The 23768-nt window shown below is 42.2% G+C and overlaps 2 pseudogenes; both read left to right on the top strand.

Annotated features, from left to right (window-relative positions):
• LOC133138619 (ADP-ribosylation factor-like protein 13B) lies at positions 1-23768 on the top strand (annotated as a pseudogene).
• LOC133139751 (U1 spliceosomal RNA) lies at positions 2092-2233 on the top strand (annotated as a pseudogene).

The raw sequence follows: 23768 nt of genomic DNA, 5'->3' as shown, positions 1-23768 counted from the left end.
ATGGTTACGGTGGGCTCAGATCTGGAAGAGGAGCAGGAGAACGACAGGGGAGAGGAAGGAGGAGCAGTTAAGCGGCCGGCTGAAGTGAATAAGGAGGTAGGAGGAGGGAAGAAGCAGAGGCCAGGAGTGAGGGAGAGGTGGAATCTGATGGGCCAACTCTCTGACAGTGAGGGGTCGGGGGAGTCTCCAGTATATGGGGACTCTTCCCCAAATCAGACCCCCTATGTATGTGAGTCACCCCTTTTGACTGAAGGGTCACTTTTTGGTGACCCAGGGGGTGGGGAGAATATGGAGATATGATGTGTGGTGGAATGGAAGGTGTATGTGTGTGGTTATTGTCTCTCCTGGTTAGCCTTAAAATGGCTTCTCAGCAGGTGTCCCTCTCTGTTGCGACAGTAAATGTGCGCAGCATGAGAGCAATAAACAGGGCACAGTCTGTCCTGGCTTTTCTGGAAGGAGTGCAGGCAGACATTATCTGCCTACAAGAATGCTGTTTGCCTTTCAGGACCACATATGGGCCCTGGATGAAGAGATGGCCACATGGGCCATCTCTATGGAGCAGCTCAGAGGAAAATAAATGTGACGGTGTGGCGGTGCTAATAAAGAACCAAAAAATTGAGATTGTGGAAAACACAGTTGTGAGGAGCGGGAGAATTTTAATGGTGGTACTAAAAATGTGTGGAGTGTCTTTTAATTTAATTAATATTCATTGTTCGCCGCAAAAGCAGAGCAGGTGGGAGGAACTGCAGGACCTCCCTCAGTATTTAATGGGCCGAGCTCCAGTTTTAATGGCGGGAGATTTTAATTGTGTTTTAAACAGGAGTGGCCGGAGGGGGGCAGCAGAGAAATATGAGGTGGACAGAACCTCTTTTTATTTGCAGAATTTAATTAAACTTTTAGATATGTATCCTAGGTTGCACCCAGGCCCGGAGGGGTTTACATGGCACAGTGATGACGGGTCCCGGGTGTCAAGGATTGATTTCCTGTTCGCAAGGGGTTTTGTCGGTGAGACGGCAGATCTGAACCCGGTCTTTTTCTCAGACCATTCCCTGCTGCGCTGCTCCCTGAGTGTGGAGTCAGGAGTAGCTTTCGGCTGCGGGGTTTGGAAGCTGAACTGCAGGTTGTTGGAGGACCCAGCAGTAGTGATGGCTTTTAAAAAGCAGTATCAGGACTGGCAGACTCTCCAGGCCTTTTATGATACATGGGCAGAGTGGTGGGAGGAGGCCAAAAATAAATTTAAAGGGTTTTTTTTGCGGGCAGGTAAGGCGAGGAGGGAGAAGGACAGGAGGGTGTGGGCAGGGCTCCAAAGACGCCTGAACCGCTACTCCTCCCTACTGAGAGGGGGTTTTGATTTCCGGGAGGAGGTGGGAGAGGTGAAACGGGAGATGGCAGCGCTGTTTTCTGGAAAAAGTGGTGGGTGATGGAACAGATTTGGAGGCAGATTTTAAAATGGCTGATCTAAACAGCAGTTTGGGGTCTTTTAAAAGCGGGAGGGCTCCAGGGATGGACGGACTACCAGTGGAGTTTTATCAGGTTTTTTTGGAGGTAGTGGGCCCTGATTTGCTTTGTGTGTTTTTTTTTAAAGATATTTTTTAGGCCCTTTTCAGCTTTATTGGACAGTGGCTGATTGCAAAGGCCTCCATAAAGGACTATATGAGGCGGGACTGGAGGAGGCACGGGCGAGAGAAGGCACGGAGCATGTGGGGGACGCCGTGGGCCTGGACTGAGACAGATCACAGGAGCCAGGTACTTTGTGTTGGTGAATGGTCTGGGTGGTGTGAGTTTGTGACACATTCTGTGGTTGGTTTTTAAGAAGAAAAATTGTGTATAATTGTTTTTTTTCTGTTGTGGTCCGGGTTTTTGTAAGGCTTTGTCTTTTAAAACTTTTACATTTTATTGTTTTAGTTCTGTATGTGCATTATTTGTTCTATGTATCCATGGATGTTGGTATGTTTCTGTGTGTTTTATGTCGTAAATTATTTATGTGTGTATTTATGTATTTAACTGCTTGTATTTATATTTTAGAGAAAAACCCTGACCATGAAGTATGAAAATGTGATTTGAACTGTATATCTGTGAAGATATAATAAAATATTTTAAAAGGAAAAGGTTCACCCAGGGCGAGACTCAGCCATTGCACTCCGGCTGTGCTGACCCCTGCAAATTCCCCAAATGTGGGAATCTCGACTGCATAATTTCTGGTAATGGGGGACTGCGTTCGCGCTCTCCCCTGATTCATTGGTTTAAAGACAGTTATTCTTTACTGTGCTTGTCAGGGCATTTTAGTCTTGCTGCGTCTGTTAGCAAGATATTTCAAATTGTAGTATTTCCTTTGAGTGTTAATCTAAGCTTTACTCCAGTATTGGTCTTAGTTACTGTGCGGTACTGATATTCCGTAAAATGTATGTGTTTGATCATATTTCGACGGAGCCTGGTCCCATTAGCTTTTTTCCAAGATGTCTTCGCACAGGGGGCGCTGTTGCACAATGCCAAACGCAGTATTATCATTTTACTTTTTTACAGCTGGGCCAGGATTTCTAATTCAATTTTATATCAGGTGTTTTTCAAATTCCTGTCATATTGGCTTCTTTCTTAGGCCAATACTTTTTTACTATTTGTATGGAGCAAGCATCATTGTGGGAATTCGATTTCGGCATTTGATCGTAGTGACTTGAAGCCACTTGCATTGTACGGGACTTGAAATATTCCTATGTAAAACTATTATGTAAAACGGCAGTGTCATTATTTGGGGAATTTGGGATTAAGTGGCCCCCCATTTAATTTTTTATTTTTTACAAATATAATGCATGTTTAGAATTGATTTAATACCTTCATTGTACAGCCAGCATAGCAGTAAAGGAGAACTGTTTTATAGCGATACTAGTTCTTATCACACGAGGGCGCTATAGGATTGCTCGGACATTCGGCTTGGCTTGACTCCACTGCGCTCGGTCGGAGTCGTCAGATGACAGTTGAGCAGAATGTGAACCACACTGATACAGCGTCTCTGTACCATCAACAGGTAGGCAGACTGTTTAGGCTTATAGAAAGGTATGAAAGTGAAATAGGATTTGTATGTGAGATAACGTGGCCTATTAGAAGTATCCACGAAGCGAATCGCCTATTTATTTTGATTCATAAAAATACGGTAACGTTATAACTAACGTTATAACTAACGTTAGCAAAGTGACGGTTGGTTAGCTAGTTGCTAACTGTTGCTAACTGAACTCCCGCGGAAGTAATTTCAGTCTGTAGCTAACGTTACTTGTCTATATGCGTAATACAGTCTGTTTAACCCCTTTTACTACCTATGTTTGTAGTGTGATAGCACTCTGTAAATGTGAGAGGTACGTATGTTTTATTTTTGATACATCCACCCCCGTTAATGGATTTCTATATGTAGCTATGTTAGCTGTGAGCTAGGCTACGCATGTTCTGAATGAATGGACTTATTGGCGCTCTTATTGGTGGTCAGATGACAGTTGAGCAGAATGTGAACCACACTGATACAGCGTCTCTGTACAATGATGTTATTTCTAACAGATGGAGAATAAAATAAACTACACAACACCCTTGTAAGCGTCGTCCTTGCAAGTGTGCAACAATTACATTTAAAGTAGTTTTTTTTTTTTAAGATTTTTTTTTTCGGGCTTTTTCAGCTTTATTGGACAGTAGAGTATAGACGAGTTTACGCGCCCAAACCTAGGGCGCTGCCATGTTTGTTTTTTGTGTGGGAGGTGGGTATTTAACTTCCGGTTCAACATCCATTTGTAGCCGGCGTCAGAGAGGTAAACAGCTGCTGAGATCGGTGATTTAATTAACGTTAAAAATGGACATTAGATCAAAAAAAGGTTCGGGGACACATTGTGCGGTGCGTGGATGTACAAATAGACGGGCAAGCCTGATTGAGTGGTTGGATAGAGAATGTGTTGTTCATACACCGGCCACAAACGGCAGTGTCCCTGTCCTCCATTGTTTTCCTTCCACAAAAAACCAACAGTAGACTTCGAATCACGGATGTGGTTGAAGGCTTTGGATTTGAAGAAACCACCAAAAAGCGTCTTTGTTTGTTCCCATCACTTTGTTGATAAAAACCCAACCAAAGAAAACCCATTCCCTGAACTGTGGTTGGGATACGACCGCCCTCCCCAGAGAAAGAGACACAAACTGGAGCGAACCACCGGCTGCCAGATTGAGCTTGAATCAGAGGGTAAATTAAATTGAGCTAGCTGGCTAGATTTGTGGTTAAGTCATGAGAGACAGGAAGAATGGGAGTGAGAGGGAAAGACATGCGACAAATGTCAGACGGTCGGATTCGAACCACTGACGTCACGGCTCACAATGAGCATGCTGTCAGAGCTGTACAGGCTGCGCCACCAAGACACCCCACATTTAAAGTAGTTTTGGAGTTGCAAGTTTGACTACGCTATGTTCTCAGCCCTATCATTGCTGCCAGTATAAATCTTCAATTTAGCACCATGCCATGTGCTTATGGCCAAACCACTCTGAATATGCCTCCATCTCGTCCCATTGTGTTTGTCAGGGCATTTTAGTGCTGAATGTTGAGGTCTGTTAGCGAGATATTTCATTCCTTTTTATATCGTTTTTCAAATTCTTCTTATATTGGCCTTTCAATTTTGAACCTCAATATCTCGTCCATTTCAAAACCAATCTCAATGCCATTTGGGAGGTCTACTGCAATGGCGTCGGGCTCACCGACTTCTGATTTTTGTATAGCTACGTTGCACCATTTATTTTATGGATTACCCCTAAGAGATTAGTATAAAAAAATTAAGATACTTTTTTTTGGCACAAACATAACTCAATTTAAATCCAGTGGTTCTTGACACAAGACCACAGATTTTGTCCATAATTGAGAATTATAAGTGCCTTTTCTAATGACTGTGCATTTTATTACATTGGAATTGAGTTGCAGATAAATTGTCAAACTCCAAACTCCACATTTAGAGATTTTTTTGACTGTATATACACTGCTGTAATTTCAACATGGTGAAACCAAAATGTATGAAAAATGTCCTTTGTTAAAATCTGACAATGTGCACTTAAACCACATGTTATTTAAAGAGGCAAATAAATAAATTATTGGTCATTATGGAGGGCACTATATTACACGCAACATTATAACATTCATTCCCATAGTGAGAATCAAAGTGATTTGTGTGTGACACTATCATTGAGTGACTGTGAATGCACAGTTAGTTAGCCATGACTCTGTTTAGTGGTCAATTACTTTGAGAACTATGAATAATTATGTATATGTCCATTTACAGTTTAAAAAAGGTCTGCTATGTTAAGACACACTTTATGGACAAGCTATGTTGAAAGATTGATACGAGAAATGTGGTCCCAAACAGGACACATGTTGGAAAAGTGCAAAATGAGTACATTTTCCTCTAACTTTAATATGCAGAATTACTCTAAGATTATGAATCATTTGAGGGGTTTGAATCTTAAACAATCTGATCTGAATGTTAAACAATCCGATGTTGTTTGACACAGAGTAGATATTGTACATGGCTGTAGCATGTTGTCAGAGATCTATGCTGATACACCTTGATGTAGAGCAGGCTGATGTTCGTGTTTGGGCTGATGAATTTAATTTCCTGTCTTGAGGCTTTCAGGAAATGCAAAGTTTTTTCTTAAAATACATTTGTTGGTGATTCATCCGTTTTTATGCCTTGGTAAGTATGTTTACATTTAAAGTACATTTTTTCATATCAAGAGCGCAGTTGCAAGTTTGAATGTGGTATGTTCTCAGCCATATCATTGCCACCAGTTAAAATATCGCATTTTGCACCGCGGCTGTTGCTTACGGCCATACCACTCTGAATACGCCCGATCTCGTCTGATCTCGGAAGCTAAGCAGGGTCGGGCCTGGTTGACACAGTGGCTGTGGGCTGATTTTTGGAGGCTGTACATGGTGCAGGAGAAGCTATTCAGGCAAAAAAATATATATGTTCGGACTAATTTCAGCATAAACTAGTAAAATTATGTAATGGTTATGAATATATTTACCACGCAAGAAGGAGGCATGCACATATACAGGACTGCCTCTGGACACTTGATGTGGGACCACTCAGCTCTGAAGGAAAAAGTCACATTGGAAAGAGTCAAGCTCACATTCTGATACCATTTACATCCCTTTTTATAAATGCTATATTTCAGAGATTAAAATTGTAAACTCGCCAATCCATTAAAAGATGTTTGACACTGCAAGTGCAAGAGAAAGTGAAGAACATCGTATCCGTAGTGGTTTAGGACTACCTTTGATGTTTAGGGAGTTTTAGCTAACCGCAATGAGAAGACGGGAAGTCCCTCCGAACCGCTGAGAGAGAGAGAGAGAGAATTTTAGTTATATAACAATATGACATTTTTATGACATCCGTCAGGACGAAAGAATCGTTACCTCCTCCGATAGCAACACAACGTTAATTTATTGTGAACGTAAAATTGTAAACTCACCAATCCATTAAAAGAACACAGCCAGAACACGGACAAAAAAACAAACCAAGGTAATAAAATATTTGTTATGAGAGGATAGCCTCTCCATACCTCTGCCTGTAGACTTAGTTGGTGCTCTGGTGACTGTAGCAGGTGCTGAAGCTGAAGAAATAGACAAGACTTTGCTCAGAGGACATGCAAATCATACTTGTTCATGCGAAATTACCATATTTGTCAGGTAAAAAAATATTTTGTACAAAAAGATTATTTAAATTTTAACAAAAGTCAGAGCAGCTTGAACTTGTAAATGTGTGATATTTGTATGTACTATTCGATCTGTAGGATGAAACAGGTGTACAAAAACTGCCAATAATAATAATAATAATAATAATAATCGCTACCCTGTCGTAGTAATCTAACTTCGTAGTAACGTTCGTTAACTTTACAAATGACTCCCACTACTAGCTACCCAGCTAGCTACCAAAAAACTTTTCCCATCCACATTATTCAAAAGTAGCTTTTCTTAAACGTTGTGACACTTTTTTTTGTGACGGATTTCATAAAAATGTCATATTGTTATATAACTAAAATTCTCTCTCTCTCTCTCTCTCTCTCTCTCTCTCTCTCTCTCTCTCTCTCTCTCTCTCTCTCTCTCTCTCTCTCTCTCTCTCTCTCTCTCTCTCTCTCTCTCTCTCTCTCTCTCTCTCTCTCTCTCTCTCTCTCTCTCTCAGCGGCTCAGAGGGACTGACACGGGGGACTGACTCATCACGGTTAGCTAAAACTCCCTAAACCTCAAACGTAGTCCTAAACCACTACGGATGCGATGTTCTTCACTTTCTCTTGCACTTTCAGTGTCAAACATCTTTTAATGGATTGGTGAGTTTACAATTTTAATCTCTGAAATATAGCATTTATAAAAAGGGATGTAAATGGTGTCAGAATGTGAGCTTGACTCTTTCCAATGTGACTTTTTCCTTCAGAGCTGAGTGGTCCCACATCAAGTGTCCAGAGGCAGTCCTGTATATGTGCATGCCTCCTCCTTACTAGTTTATGCTGAAATTAGATCCTAACATAGATTTTTTTTGCCTGTGAAGGCCCCCATTCCAGTCCCAGTGGAACTTCTGCGTGTATTTGTGGAGCTCACTGAAGCAGTAGCGCAAAGTATGGCATTGAATCTTACCCAATAGTAAATACTCTGTGAAGAACCATCATTCATTGTATTTACTTTTTATTTCTTACTTCCGTTGTGATAATATACTACAATTGTGGAAATTATACAATAGTTTGACTGATGTCTTTGTCTCAAAGTTCACAGTGGAGTTGCTACAACAGCGCCACATGTCTCTGTCTCTGACAATATGTCCTCTTTTACATCCTCCAGCCCCTGCCACACATGAGCCAGAGACACGACTGGATGAAGGTGAGCCTCGCTCCGTAAACACACACATGAGCCAGAGACACGCCTGGATGAAGGTGAGCCTCGCTCCGTAAACACACACATGAGCCAGAGACACGACTGGATGAAGGTGAGCCTCACTCCATAAACACACACATGAGCCAGAGACACGACTGGATGAAGGTGAGCCTCACTCCATAAACACACACATGAGCCAGAGACACGACTGGATGAAGGTGAGCCTCACTCCATAAACACACACATGAGCCAGAGACACGACTGGATGAAGGTGAGCCTCACTCCATAAACACACACATGAGCCAGAGACACGACTGGATGAAGGTGAGCCTCACTCCATAAACACACACATGAGCCAGAGACACGACTGGATGAAGGTGAGCCTCGCTCCGTAAACACACACATGAGCCAGAGACACGACTGGATGAAGGTGAGCCTCACTCCATAAACACACACATGAGCCAGAGACACGACTGGATGAAGGTGAGCCTCACTCCATAAACACACACATGAGCCAGAGACACGCCTGGATGAAGGTGAGCCTCACTCCGTAAACACAACTGAAGTGATTGTTGAGTGTTATTGTGTCAGCTCTTAGATACTTTGTTAATTTAGTGTTTTAAGTCAGTAACCCCATACTTTGTGTTTTGTGGCAGTAATACAGCCAGCAACAACTTCTCCCCCTCCACCTCCACTCCCTGGTGTACCTGGCAGGTATATATACTGCCCAGCTAAGGTATTTTCCCAATACCAAGCACAAGGCATGGCAAGGAAGATGACCTGGAGTGAGTTTCAGACCACTGCCTTTTATGAAAAGGAGAAACAAAGATGGTCAGCTGAGAGAGGAAAATGAAGCACACACGTATGCACACATAGACACGCACATGTACACACACACACGCACACACATACACACTACACACACACACACACACACACACACTCGCATGCACGCACACACACACACGCACGCACGCACGCACACACACACAGACACACGCATGCACGCACACACTCAGATACACACAGATCTTCCAAGCCCCCACCCCCAAACATTGAACATTGGAACATTGTAAAATGCCTTTTTTTGGTACAGGTTTATGTATTTGTTTTAGTTTAAATGTTTGTTTGTGTTGTTGCTGCACTTTTTTTTTTTTTTACATAGATGTTGCATACCTAGTAATTAAAGAGTTTGTATTGTATACGGGTGTCTTCATGTGTGTGTGTATTGGGTACTGTATCAGGATGTGTATGTGTGTCTGTTAATATCAGTGAAATTAATAAATTATGTCTGTATTAAAGCAATGACTCCAGTGTTGCTATGTGTAGGAATTTGGTCCTTTGTGAAGTAAAACTTCAGATCAATAACAATTTATTAATACAGCAAAAATAGTTTTAATTACAGTATGAAGCATAGGCAGTTCAGGCAGCTTTTATGCCCCAAACCTCCTGAAGTAAAATGCTGAAATAAAATGCAGGTACCTGTCCCTGATGAGGTGACAGGCAGAAGAATATGCATTATTTTGTACGCATGTGATGTGAGGAAGGAAACCAAATGGGCATTGTCACCAAAGCAAACAGTAATCTCCTGTTTCACACCCATCTACCACCCCAGGATCCCCCCTGGTGGTGCATTTTTCCTTTTTCTTTTTATTTCACTGAAATGTTGTCAAGAAACTAAACTTTTTATCTTGAACCACTTTGTGTAATATAACCAATATAACCATAATCAACTAAGAACATTTTGATTTATTATCAAAAGATCAAAATAAAATGACCTTTCAGAGAGTCATGCTCTTTGTGCAGTTGAAGGTGGTTTTATCAATGAAATAATTGTTAGGCCTAATTATCTCTTAGGCCTGTATAAAATCACTGAATCATAAATGATTATGCTCATGATTTATCGCAAAGCATTCCAATATCTCTCGAACCCTTATTTCAAGAGAGGGGTCACTTTAGGTCAAAAAATCTGTTACAGCAATTTGCGACTGGCCCCGAGAGGATAAGAGCGTCTGCCAAATTCCATTAATGTAATGTAATGTAATCTTTAGACTCTTGAGAGAGTTCTTCAGTTTGTGCCTTATTTTCTTGAACAAATCTATAAAAATACTGTATTACAGTTGAGTGTGTGTATCAACTCGCTGCCTTTATAAATGTATAAAAAACTGAGTTGTTGTTGTTTATACAACTGGACCAATAAATTATCTGGTACATTTCCCCAAAACAAAATGTAGATCATACATTTTTGTTGTGCGTATTAAGAAAAATAGAAATGGTCAAATTCAGTTCCTGTATCTGACGTTTCCTGCCGTACTGAGCAGATGTTTCCTCCTGTAATCTTTTAAGTAAAGCGGTTAAATATTGTTATTTGCCAATACAATTGCAGAAACAGTAATGTATGGGTTTGTAGATTAGATGTGGCAGGTGATCAGCCCATTAACCACAGTCTGTGTCTGTGGTTCCTGGACTAAAGAAACACACTCTGTAAATACAAACCCTCTAAGTCCTGCTGTCACCATTGCATTCATTTTATCTTCAGCTAATAGTGATTCTGACCAGTCTCAAACTTACGTTTTCCAGGAAGGTCACAGTGTTGGTTGTTGGTCTTGACAATGCAGGGAAAACATCCATGATCAGGGGACTCGTGAAAGGTACCGTGATATGGGGAGCGGCTAACTGTTACAAGAATGCAATGTGCATGAGTTGCCACGGCAACTGTAGGCTGCAGGTCGAATTCCCAGGTAGGACACCCTTCGGAAAGATACTTAAAGGTGCAATAGGTAAGACTTTTGTGTTACAACATTGTTACAAAATCATTGTAAATCCCTTCCTATCATTGAAAAAGATTTTCTGACATATTGAGTCACCCTCTGCCTGTGTTTATAGTCCTTAAATTCGGGTCTCAAAATATGCAGTTGACGGACACTCCAAAACATTGTATAACTAGTTGTACAATAATTCAAGCTCATTGATTGATTATATGCAAAGTTGTGTAAGGTATATATTTTTATTTTTATTGTGTGACTTTCTTATTGTTTATAACTTTCTAACTGTTGTTGAGTGTTGAGGCAACCTGTATTTACCCTTGTGGGATCCCTAAAGTGCTATCTAATCTCGTGATTAATGTCACCCCTCTCTGTAGTTTTCCCGGTGAAGTAAGCCCCACGCACGGATGAGAGTGGACCTCTTCCTGGTGACCCTGCTGGACATGGCTGGAGCTCCTGAATCCCACCAGGCCTGGAGGGACCACTACAGTGAAGCTCACGGGATCATATTTGTGGTGGACTCTGCGACTTTGACAGGTCAAGGTGGTCCTGTCAGACCTGCTGAAGCAGCCCAGGGTGGCAGGCAAGCCCCTCCTTGTGTAAGGATCTCGCTGTTTTCTCTCTCAGATTTCAAATGGCTAACGCACATTTAATCCTTTCAAACGGCTGCTGGATGGTTCACTGTTCCAGTGTATCGATAGACTCTGCCGTCTGGTATCAAACCCAGAGTGTGCAAGCAATCACAGGGCAACACAAAATAGGTGACAATGTTGCCCAGGAAGGGATTTAGTCAGCTGTGATGGTTGTCTCTCAGCAACCTCCCCCATTCAAGTGCCCAAATTTGACTGACTGGAGTTACATGTGTGAAATGTTCCCCTCTCTCAAACAGTAAATTTAACACTGCGGGTGTCAAAATCAACACATTTTGGGTGTGTTAACACTTTTGATAGTGTTGATGTTTGAACACCATGTTGAATATCAAAACTGAACACCTTCTGAGTGTTGACTTGACAACATTGAGTTTATTTTTCCAAACATTAAATTCTTACACTTATAAAATGTTCAGATATTTGACTATTCCAGGAGTTTTAAAAACAATATTGTAAATCTGTGTAAAGCAGATATATTGCATAAATGGCAAATAATGAGTGCTTACCTAATATAACCAGTGCGAAAGATAATGCCAGAAACACACAATTAAGCAATTATTATTTATATAATTATTATTTAACAGCAAAATTGCAAACTATTTTGCATTATGGGAAGTGTAACTACTGAAACTGCAGTGGTTAGCGATCCAAGAGCCATCACTGCAATAGAGGACTACCTATTGGTAAATGGTTGGCGTTTATATAGCGCCTTTATCCAAAGCTCTGTACAATTGATGCTTCTCCTTCACCCATTCATACACACACTCACACACCAACAGCGATTGGCTGCCATGCAAGGCGCTGACCAGTTCTTCAGGAGCATTTGGGGGTTAGGCGTCTTGCTCAGGGACACTTCGACACAGCCCAGGCGGGGGATCGAACCAGCAACCCTATGACTGCTCTTACTGCCTGAGCCATGTGGCCCCCCCCAATGCTTGGTGGTATTTTTTTTTTAAGTTTACCACTTCATTCATTTTTGCAGTTTAGGGTTTTTTTATATTCCATATTCTAGAGACTGGAAATATACACTCAGTGAGCAATTTATTAAACCTGTACACCAGTTTGTTAATGCAAATATTTAATCAGCCAAACATGTGGCAGCAACTAAATGCCTAAGAGCATGCAGACATAGTCAGGAGGTTAAGCTGTTGTTAGACCAAATGTTAGATTGGGGAAGAAATGTGATCTAAGTGACCATGGAATGATTGTTGGTGCCAGACAATCTCAGAAACTGCTTATCTCCTGGGATCCTCCTGGGATTCTCACGCACAACAATCTCTAGAGTTTGCAGAGACTGGTGTGAAAAACAAAAACATCCAGTGAGCAGCAGTTCTGTGGGCAACACCTTGTTAATTTGAAAGGCCAGACTGGTCACAGCTGACAGGAAGGTGACAGTAACGCATATAACCACACATTACAACAGCAGTACATTACATTACATGATTGGCATTTGGCAGACACTCTTATCCAGAGCGACGTACAACAAAGTGCATACCCCATAACCAGGGATAAGTGCGCTGAAATACCCTAGAGGGAAGTACAATTTCTTTTTTTTAAAGATATTTTTTAGGCCTTTTTCAGCTTTATTGGACAGTATATAGAGACAGGAAGAATGGGGGCGAGAGAGAAAGACATGCGACAAATTGTCAGACGGTCGGATTCGAACCGTTGACATCGCAGCTCACAATGAGCATGCGGTCAGTGCTCTGCAGGCTGCGCCACCGAGACACCCCAGGGAAATACAATTTCAACTGCTACCTGTACAACAAAGATAAGGACCAGGGCCTATTTGAATTTTTTTTTTTTTTTAAACAAACAAATAAACAAACAACAAAGCAAAAGTGACCAAACTTAACTATCCAAACACTGCTTACCTAGCCAACTAAAAATACCGATACACACAGTAAATCACAGAAAGACAACAATTAAGGTTCACAGGGAGGTAGGGAGGGACGGGGAGAGGTGCTGCTTGAAGAGGTGCGTCTTCAGTTTGCGCTTGAAGGTGGGGAGAGAATCTACAGTTCTGACCTCAACGGGGAGTTCGTTCCACCACCGTGGAGCCAGAACAGACAGTAGTCGTGAGCGTGAGGTGGAGGTTCGGAGCGGGGGAGGTGCCAAGCGGCGTTTGGAGGCTGAACGAAGAGGTCTGGCAGGGGAGTAGGGTCTGATGATTTCTTTGGAGGTAAGCTGGGGAAGACCCCTTAACTGCTTGGAAGGCTAGCACCAATGTTTTGAATTTGATGCGAGCCATGACAGGCAGCCAGTGGAGGGAAGTAAGCAGGGGGGTGACGTGTGAGTATTTGGGAAGGTTGAAGACCAGACAAGCTGCTGCATTCTGGATAAGTTGGAGGGGTCTGATGGCGGACGCTGGGACTCCAGCCAAGAGGGAATTGCAGTAGTCCAGGCGGGACAGAACCATCGCTTGGACCAAGAGCTGGGTCGAGTATGTTGTATAGGAAGAACCTGCATGACCGGGTCACCGCCGCAATGTTCTCGGAAAGGGACAGTCTGCTGTCCATCACCACACTGAGGTTCCTTGTACTGGGTGATGGGGTGAGTGTGGTATCCCTGAGGGAAATGGAGAGATCCAGATGGGGAGAGGTATTAGCAGGGATGAATATCATTTCAGTCTTACCTGGGTTGAGCTTTAGATGGTGGTTGGCCATCCAGCTCTGGATGTCACTCAGGCAAGCAGAGATACGGGCTGAAACCTGTGTATCAGATGGTGGGAATGAGATGAAGAGTTGGGTATCGTCCGCATAGTGGTAGGATAGCCCATGTGCAGTGATCACAGGGCCAAGGGAACGAGTGTAAAGAGAAAAAAGAAGTGGGCCTAGGACTGAGCCCTGGGGAACTCCTGTGGCAAGGGGCTGAGGTGACGATACCGTACCAGCCCAGGCAACCTGGAAGGAGCGACCAGAGAGGTAGGACTCAATCCAGTCCAGGGCTGTGCCACAGATGCCCGTTGCTGACAGGGCGGACAGGAGGATGGAGTGATCCACAGTGTCGAAGGCAGCAGAGAGATCTAGAAGAATGAGGACAGAGGAGAGGGAGGCTGCTTGTGCAGCATGGAGAGATTCACTGACAGAGAGGAGCGCGGTCTCTGTCGAGTGGCCCGATCTGAAGCCAGACTGATGGGGGTCTAGCAGGTTGTTAGAAAAGAAAGAAGAAAGTTGACTAGAAGCGGCTCGCTCTATGAAAGAAAGAAAAGAAAGAAGAGATACCGGGCGGTAGTTCTGGATGATGGAGGGATCCAGAGTAGGCTTTTTTAGCAGCGGAGTGATGTGGGCCCTCTTGGAGGATGCTGGAAAACAGCCAGAAGACAGGGAGGAGTTGACAAGGGAGGTGACAAATGGGAGAATGTCTGGTGTGATAGTCTGGAGAAGAGAAGAGGGGATAGGGTCAAGGGCACAGGTTGTAGGGCGGTGGCAGAGCAGGAGTTGAGAAACATCAGAGTCTGTAAGGGCGGAGAAGGTCTGTGACCTTTTCATCGAAGAAATCAGCAAAGTCATCAGCAGCGAAGGAGGGCTGAGGTGGAGGAGGCGGTGCGTTGAGGAGAGAGGAGAAAATAGAGAACAGTTTTTGGGGGTTAGAAGTGGAGTTCTGAATTTGTGTTTGATAGTATTTTGCTTTGGCGGCAGTGACAGCGGAAGAGTATGCCACCAGGAGAGACTGGTAAGTTGTGAGGTCTGAAAGGTCTCTGGATTTTCCCCACTTCCTCTCTGCTGCACGGAGGCTGGCCCTGGAGGTAAGGAGGGTGTCAGATATCCAAGGACTGGGGGGGATGTGCGAGGCGGCTTTGAGACAGGGGGACAGAGAGAGTCAAAGGCGGAGGAGAGAGATGAAAGGAGGGTGGCAGATGCAAGAGGGGGAAGTGAGGCGGTGACAGTGGTGGCAAAGGAAGAGGGTGAGAGGGAGTGGAGGTTATGGCGGAAAGAGGAAGTGTGGGTGGGAGGAGGGGGAGTATGCAGAAGACCATCTCTGAACACACAACATGTCAAACTTCTTAAGTGGATCGGCTACAGCAGCAGATGACCATTAAGTCTAAAAAATAAGTCTAATATATACCAAATAAAGTGTTCACTGAGTGTATAAACAATCTTTTGTGGTTTCTCCCTGACTTCAAATGCATGGAAATGTTTGTGTTCTTTCATCTTCTTCTCTTTTTACTAACTGCAACTAATGTTCCAGTGTTAGTTGTAACTCATGATGTATGAATTCTAGTACACAAAACATGATGTTTTCTACAAAGGCAAAAATACAATGAAATAGAAATAGGGAACAGGTGGCTGTTGCCAATTTGCCATATGCAGAACACAGCAGGGTGCACTTGGCACAAGATGTGGCATTTAACACCCAAAATTAAGTCTCAGCATTTAACACAAAAATGTAACTCTTTGTCTGGTTTGATTTTAACAAAGGTCATGTTTATATTTTCTGAAATGAACACCAAAAATGTAACACATACAGAATTGCTTCGTATGCAGCAGCTTGACATTGCGTGTTTTGGAGCAGAGCGTGTGAATTGCTTTTTTTTTTACCCACGTGTGGGAAGTGCGTAATGACGCTGTGAATGTGCTTTTTGTATGTGTGTGTTTTAGGCTGGCTAACAAGCAGGACAAGATGGGTGCTTTAATGGGAAGCGAGTTGATCAAGGCCCTGACCCTGACCAAGGCCCTGGTCAATCACAGCCGGTCTCTCTGCCACATTGTCAGTGCAATTACACGAGAGCATGCAGCCTGCTAATACAGTCAGTTAGATCTGGTATTTCCACTTTGGTGGGTATTACCTTTGGACTGGCTTTAGTCACACAACATACAGATGCAGATAACATATTTGAAGATTGGTGAAACATAGATGGACTTCTCCCAGTCATAACTGGCCCTGCAATAGTGGAACTTTTCCCTCTGTGGTTAGGACAGCATAATCATTGTTCATTTTCAGACTCAATCTGAAGACCCATCTCTTGAGATAGCACGGAGTATATATTTATTAAATATTGTTTTGGTGGTTTTATGGTTTTATAGTTCCTTCTTAGGGTATATCCCTCCCCCTTCCTTCTAGATATACAGTATTATTAGAGTGGTCTGGCACTCATTTAAATAAATAGATAGATCATTATATTTATATAGCGTTTTTCTAGACACTCAAAAACACTGACAGTGATGAGGGGGAAACTCACCTCAGCCACCACCAATGCGTAACACCCACCTGGGTGAGAACAAGGTTTTTGCCAGTTAAATCAGGGGATGATTAGGTGGCAGGTTGAGCCAGAACCAGGGTTTGGACACTGGGGAACCCCCTACTCTTTGCAGAGTGTCATGGCATTTTTAATGACAGTTAAAGTGAGTCAGGACCTCGGTTCAATGTCTCATCTGAAAGACGGGTGAATCAGGTGAATGCATTTACAGTATGTTCTATATTTAACTTAACACTGGCCATTTATTTGGATTTGGTTTGAATCAGATCATACGTAAAGTGACCCAGATGATAATGTCTGGGTTTGACACCACACAAAAAGAGCCTAGGGGCAGACGTCAGTGCTTAGCGGTGTGGTGCCTTGCCCCTTAGGAGCCATGCTCTGCCATGCTGGATGTCCGGAGGTGGTTGGACAGGAAGACGCTACCGGGCCTGCGTTGGTTACTGCGAGCTGTGAGTCTGGACTACCCCGAATTGTGTGCCCGTGTCATACGGGATAACAGGCAGCCCCGAGACTCCGAGGAAAAAGACAGGCATGGCAAAAATGAGAAAGGGCGCAAGTCCAAAGAGGACAGGTGAGTGGCCCAAGCTAATGCCTTATGACTACTCTGAGGTTATTGTCAGGCCTGGGCATAGGCTTTGCGAAATCTAGATAATTATTATTGTTCATAAAACAAGCCCAATCAGTCATTATTATGGGCAGCTTCACATAGAGCAGGTAGTCCCAGGACAATAAATTAATTCACTGTGTTGTGTGTGCTGGGCTTCAGTGTAGAATCCACATCAGCAAGCCTGAAACTGGTCACCTCCCCAGAAAGAAAAGTTACTTCAGCCAAGGAGCAAACTGGAGCCCATTCAAAATGTCCTGGAAAAGGTGAGTGCTTGCCTCCCTCTCACTATCTACTGCTATATCAGTCTTATTTATTGATTTGTTTCCTTATCGATTCCAATATTTCCCTGGTAATATAACCGAAAGTAAACATGCAGCAGCTCGTCTGGTCTTCAACCTTCCCAAATACTCACATGTCATCCCCCTGCTTACTTCCCTCCACTGGCTGCCTGTCATGGCTCGCATCAAATTCAAAACATTGGTGCTAGCCTTCCAAGCAGTTAAGGGGTCTTCCCCAGCTTATCTACAAAAAATCATCAGACCCTACACCCCTGCCAGACCTCTTTGTTCAGCCTCCACAGGCCGCTTGGCACCTCCCCCTCTCCAAACCTCCACCTCACGCTCACGACTACTGTCTGTTCTGGCTCCATGGTGGTGGAACGAACTCCCCGTTGAGGTCAGAACTGTAGAATCTTTCCCCACCTTCAAGCGCAAACTGAAGACGCACCTCTTCAAGCAGCACCTCTCCCCATCCCTCCCTATCTCCCTGTGAACCTTAATTGTTGTCTTTCTGTGATTTACTGTGTGTATCGGTATTTTTAGTTGGCTAGGTAAGCAGTGTTTGGATAGTTAAGTTTGGTCACTTTTGCTTTGTTGTTTGTTTATTTGTTTGTTTAAAAAAAAAAAAAATTAAAGTAGGCCCTGGTCCTTATCTTTGTTGTACAGGTAGCAGTTGAAATTGTACTTCCCTCTAGGGTCTTTCAGCGCACTTATCCCTGGTTATGGGTATGCAGTTTGTTGTACATCACTCTGGATAAGAGCGTCTGCCAAATGCCATTATTGTAATGTAATGGATTATAGTATTGCTCATGCTTCTGAACCCATCCCTCTGCTGCAACCAATTACAGGAAAACACTTTGAGAAAGAAGGTGAAGAGGAAGAAGCAGCAGGTGAAGACTAAGGATACCATGAAGAACAGCCCTGGCAAGAGGAAGGAAGAGGAGGAGCCGGGGGACGCTGAGGCAGAGCAAGAACACAGTGAGCAAAAGGAGAAAGCCAGCGCTGCCCTGGTACCGCGTAACCGCGCAAAGCCGGCCTGCATGACCCGAGTGAAAGAACAGACTCTGGAGCTCCCAGAGACACCGAGCAATCAAACACAAAGAAAGGTAGTCATCATTCACCTAATGTACATACATAAATCTTTTCGGTCATTATATGCATATTGATTTGATTTAGATTTTTGTTCTGTTCATTCACTTCTTCTGTTTATGCTTTTTTTCTTCATTGATAAAAATAAACAATTAACATTACTATTTTTGAGGTTTTGCTCTCAGAATTTTTTCGCTTGCTTTTCTGCAGTCTGAACTGAACAGAAAATACTGTTTTTCTCACACAGGAAAAGGAGAAAAGAAAAAAAAGAGAAAGATGGTAAAAGTGAAGGGGAAAAACAAAATTAACACTGAACAGATTCCAGCAGGATATTCACAACCAGTGGACCTTTCTGCTACTTTTGGTAAGAGCTCTGTTTCTCCCACATTTCTGTATTCTTGTGTAGGAAGAAATGTCGGACCAAAAATAAGCTACTTCCCTTTTTTTTTTTTTTTTTTTTTTTACAGGAAATGACTGTTTTCTTTCTCTGACAGACCTCTACAGAAAAGCCATCTTGGCTCTGACGGCTCGTCAGGACCTGGGACGATAAGGGCCTGACTTATTAAGACCTGCAGCACATGCAAATCCTTTTTATCACACGCAAAAACCAATAACCTGATAAATGATTGGTCGTGGTATGTTTTTTTTCCCATTGTTGCTTGTTATTCGTTTTGAATGCGTTTTGCTGGTGCAACAGGCCTTAGTAAAGCTTGGGGTGTGCGATGCTCCCACCAGCTGAGACCTTCAGACTTCAGCGTACTGAGCACACTCAAGGGAGTGAGTGGGTGTCTACACCTTATGTCTTGATTCTAGTTGATCAGGTAGTAAGAGAGAAAATCCTACCCAGTAAAAAAGCAGTGTGAATGAGCCAGGAAAGAGCAAGATCATCTACAAGTTCCTGGTTCCACTGTTCTGAACCAAACAGGATGTGATACAGTGACACAATATAATTCCTTTAGACTAAGATGAACAAAATTAAGTAAAATTGTACTGGCAGTTTCAATTTCAAACATTTGATTAGCAAAAAAAAACAAAAAAAACACTGAAACATGAGAGTAAATTAATTGAAATAAAAGAACATGTTTTTCCATATGTTGGAACATAAATTATAGATGATTATCCATGTTGTTTTTTTCTAAATCTTTATTCATAATAATTCCAATACTTCTGGAGCATACTGTATGCCCTGAAAATAGTAAGATTCACATCCTGCTCTGACACTGGGTACTTTTTTGACAGTTGTTTGCAGACTAAAACTATGAGATTGTGATCAAGAAGTACTGTACAAGACCAGAGTTCATACTTTTTAAATGAATGTACATCATTCCAGTAGATACCCAGATATGTGGTTTTGTGATACGTATACAGTACTTAGGCTTTCCAATCCTGATTTGCTTTGGTAGCACTGATTGTTAAAAAATTAGCACAATCATTTGAGAGGGAAAGCTTTACAATAAAGTATTCTCTGGAAGCATTTACAGTACTGTCTTAGGCACCTGTATAACATTCTGTACAGATAAAATATTATTTCAAAAATAATTCAATGAAAGGTCCTAAATAAACATACTATACATTTTACATTACATTTTAGTAATTTGGCAGAATGGTTAAACTGAATCAAATCAATATTTTTTGTGACCACCCTTCCGTGTTAAAACTGCATCACTTCTCTGTGATGGCCAATGCTGTCCTGCAGTTCTCTAAGACAATCAGCAGAGAGGTTGTTCCAAGCATGTTGGAGAACTTGCCAGAGTTGCAGACTTTGGTTGGCTCCTTGCTTCTGATCTCAGACAGCCTACACTTCTGCACGGTACTGTATGTAGAAATCACCTAAAATGTACATAATTTGTACAAGATTTCTCTGTATTCTGTTTATTGAGAAAAATGTACAGTTAGTTGATTCCTTGTTTTTGCTAGTTTTGTGGCCACCTCACACCCCTCTGCTCCTTTCACCAGTCCTGGACTCTTGAGCAGAATTTGGTGGGATGTCAACCAACACGGGATGACCTGAATCTGTGAAGGTCAGATTCCAGTTCTACAAAAAACAAAAAAAAAACACAAGATAATTATTCCTCAGTGTCCAGTCAGGCAATCCTTTATGCATACCATCTTGTTGCACATCTGTAGCAATGCCTGCTAAGTGACCACTAAATGGCACAAATACAAACGATTGTCTGAACAGTTGGTATTGTATTGTGAATATTGTAACGGTCCGGTTTAAACGGAGGCAGAGACGTGAGCTTGTGATTATCTTTAAGAACTTTATTGTCGAGAAGCCACACAAATATGCGCACTCTGAAGATCACCCAGAACAACAACAACTGGACGCCGACCCGGAAACACATTACCTCACCCACGCACGCGTTCTTTCCCCCCCCAGTCCACACGACCCACGTCACTCCCCTTGGCTGGCAGCGCTTATGCTGCAATAACCCAAACAGGGACGCTACAATATGGATGAAATAGACGTTTAAAACTGCTTAAAGTGTCAACGTTTCGCGCAGGAAATTCTGTGGGCGGCGGAGGCGGGGTTGGGGGGGGGGGGGGGGGGGTTGGAGGGGGACTTATTTCTTATTTTTATTTTGAATCGATTGTTATTTTTTAATCCATCGTTAGTTACGGCACTAACTACTGCGAGAAACACTGTATTTTGTCTGCTATATGATAGGTGTATTAATTTCCAGAAAACATCACTGAAATAATATTTCCACAAGCACAATAAAGCAAATTCCTTCAGCCAAGCTGGGAATTAATTTTATTGTGCCACAATTGCTCAAACTGAGCAATGTTATTTGAAAACCGGCAAATACCACTGTTCGACGTCACCTTGCGACGCAGTCGGATTTCTCATTTTTATTTTTAATCGATTGTTATTTTTTAATCCATCGTTAGTTACGGCACTAACTAACCACTGCGAGAAACACTGTATTTTGTCTGCTATATGATAGGTGTATTAATTTCCAGAAAACATCACTGAAATAATATTTCCACAAGCACAATAAAGCAAATTCATTCAGCCAAGCTGGGAATTAATTTTATTGTGCCACAATTACTCAAACTGAGCAATGTTATTTGAAAACCGGCAAATACCACTGTTCGACGTCACCTTGCGACGCAGTCGGATTTCTTATTTTTATTTTGAATCGATTGTTATTTTTTAATCCATCGTTAATTACGGCACTAACTAACCACTGCGAGAAACACTGTATTTTGTCTGCTATATGATAGGTGTATTAATTTCCAGAAAACATCACTGAAATAATATTTCCACAAGCACAATAAAGCAAATTCATTCAGCCAAGCTGGGAATTAATTTTATTGTGCCACAATTGCTCAAACTGAGCAATGTTATTTGAAAACCGGCAAATACCACTGTTCGACGTCACCTTGCGACGCAGTCGGATTTCTTATTTTTATTTTGAATCGATTGTTATTTTTTAATCCATCGTTAGTTACGGCACTAACTACTGCGAGAAACACTGTATTTTGTCTGCTATATGATAGGTGTATTAATTTCCAGAAAACATCACTGAAATAATATTTCCACAGGCACAATAAAGCAAATTCATTCAGCCAAGCTGGGAATTAATTTTATTGTGCCACAATTGCTCAAACTGAGCAATGTTATTTGAAAACCGGCAAATACCACTGTTCGACGTCACCTTGCGACGCAGTCGGATTTCTCATTTTTATTTTGAATCGATTGTTATTTTTTAATCCATCGTTAGTTACGGCACTAACTACCGTAAATCTTCAAATTGTGGCCGGGGTTTTTTATTTACTTAGGCTGCACAAAGCACAGGCCTTTATTTGGGGCATGCTTGTATTCGAGGCAGGCCTTTATTTCTTATTAGGCTTCTGTTGTAGAAATATTCTTCGAAATAAAGTAAAAGACTACACTTAAAGTGGGCCAACACTGTTCAACACTTCCTGTAACCGTTCAGAAATCAATTAGTGTAGGCTACTAAGGAACACCGTTTGTTAAGTCATAGTGTCAGTCTTAACAGACTTAGTTTATTGCAAATATTCTCAAACACAATAAATCACATGCAAGTCCAGAATCCATAAAATAACAACTTGCCAGACACGGCTTCATGAACAATAAACAGCGTACAAATTAGCGTAGATAACAGCAAGTTAAGGATCTTTTTTTTCCTAAAGTGCGTTTTATTGTGAGACATGCGTTTCGTTTGGAGCAGCATACCGGTAGGCTATCAAAATATTTTCGCTTTGGTTTGGGATTTAATTTACTTTTGGACTGTTTGATTCTATTGCTAAATGTTGGGACTGATGGGCACTGAAATCTGGGGGGTATTTGATGGTTCACTGTCAAGTTTTATGTAGTTGAAAGAGTGTCGGGATTTCCACCCGTCTGTTTATTGCGAGCCATGGCAGCCGCTTTCATTCATTCATTGAACATGCGCTGTGCTGTAAATACATGGAAACCTTATTGCGTAGCCAAGTAGCTAAATTGAGTTAATTTTTAAATTTTGCCTGATTTACTTTTTATTAAATTCGTAGGCTGGAATGCCTCGCGGCAACAATTGTGTTTAAATGTATACTGCTTCAACCTTTGGCAAGTTACTCAGAAGGGGGCGGCAAGCGACTGGTAGCTTGAGAGCAACATGTTGGAGACCCATGGTGTAGGACAACGACTTTTCATTGGCAACAGTATTAAACCAACCAACAATATAAAATATTACGAAGAGCTCTTTTATTTAATTTAGTTAAATCGAAACAATGTCTTCTAGTGCTCAGGGACTGATAGGCAATATTACCCCGGTTTGTATTTGGGGGTCGGCCTTTATTTGTTCGAATCGACCACGCCCCCGGCTATTATCCGACGCCCGGCTTCAAACAGAATCCCGGACACAATTTGAGGATTTACGGTAACCACTGCGAGAAACACTGTATTTTGAAATAATATCACTGAAATAATATTTCCACAGGCACAATAAAGCAAATTAATTCAGCTAATCTGGGAATTAATTTTATTGTGCCACAATGGGCTGAACTAATCTGTCCTTTTGCAGGTAGCCTCTATTAACGGAGGGGGGCTGGCGCCACTCGTACTGATGCTGATGTCAAGAAACCGAAAACGGCAGGTCGAGCAATAGAATGGAAAACTCAACTCAGAAATGTTATTTGAAAACCAGCAAATGCCACTGTTCGACGTCACCTTGCGACGCAGTCGGATTTCTTATTTTTATTTTTAGTCGATTGTTATTTTTTAATCCATCGTTAGTTACGGCACTAACTAACCACTGCGAGAAACACTGTATTTTGTCGGCCATATGATA

This window comes from Conger conger, chromosome 10 (assembly GCF_963514075.1).
Source record: "Conger conger chromosome 10, fConCon1.1, whole genome shotgun sequence".
NCBI classification, from domain to species: domain Eukaryota; kingdom Metazoa; phylum Chordata; class Actinopteri; order Anguilliformes; family Congridae; genus Conger; species Conger conger.
The sequence above is the reverse complement of the archived record's forward strand: the minus strand, read 5'-3'. Positions and strand labels throughout refer to the sequence as shown.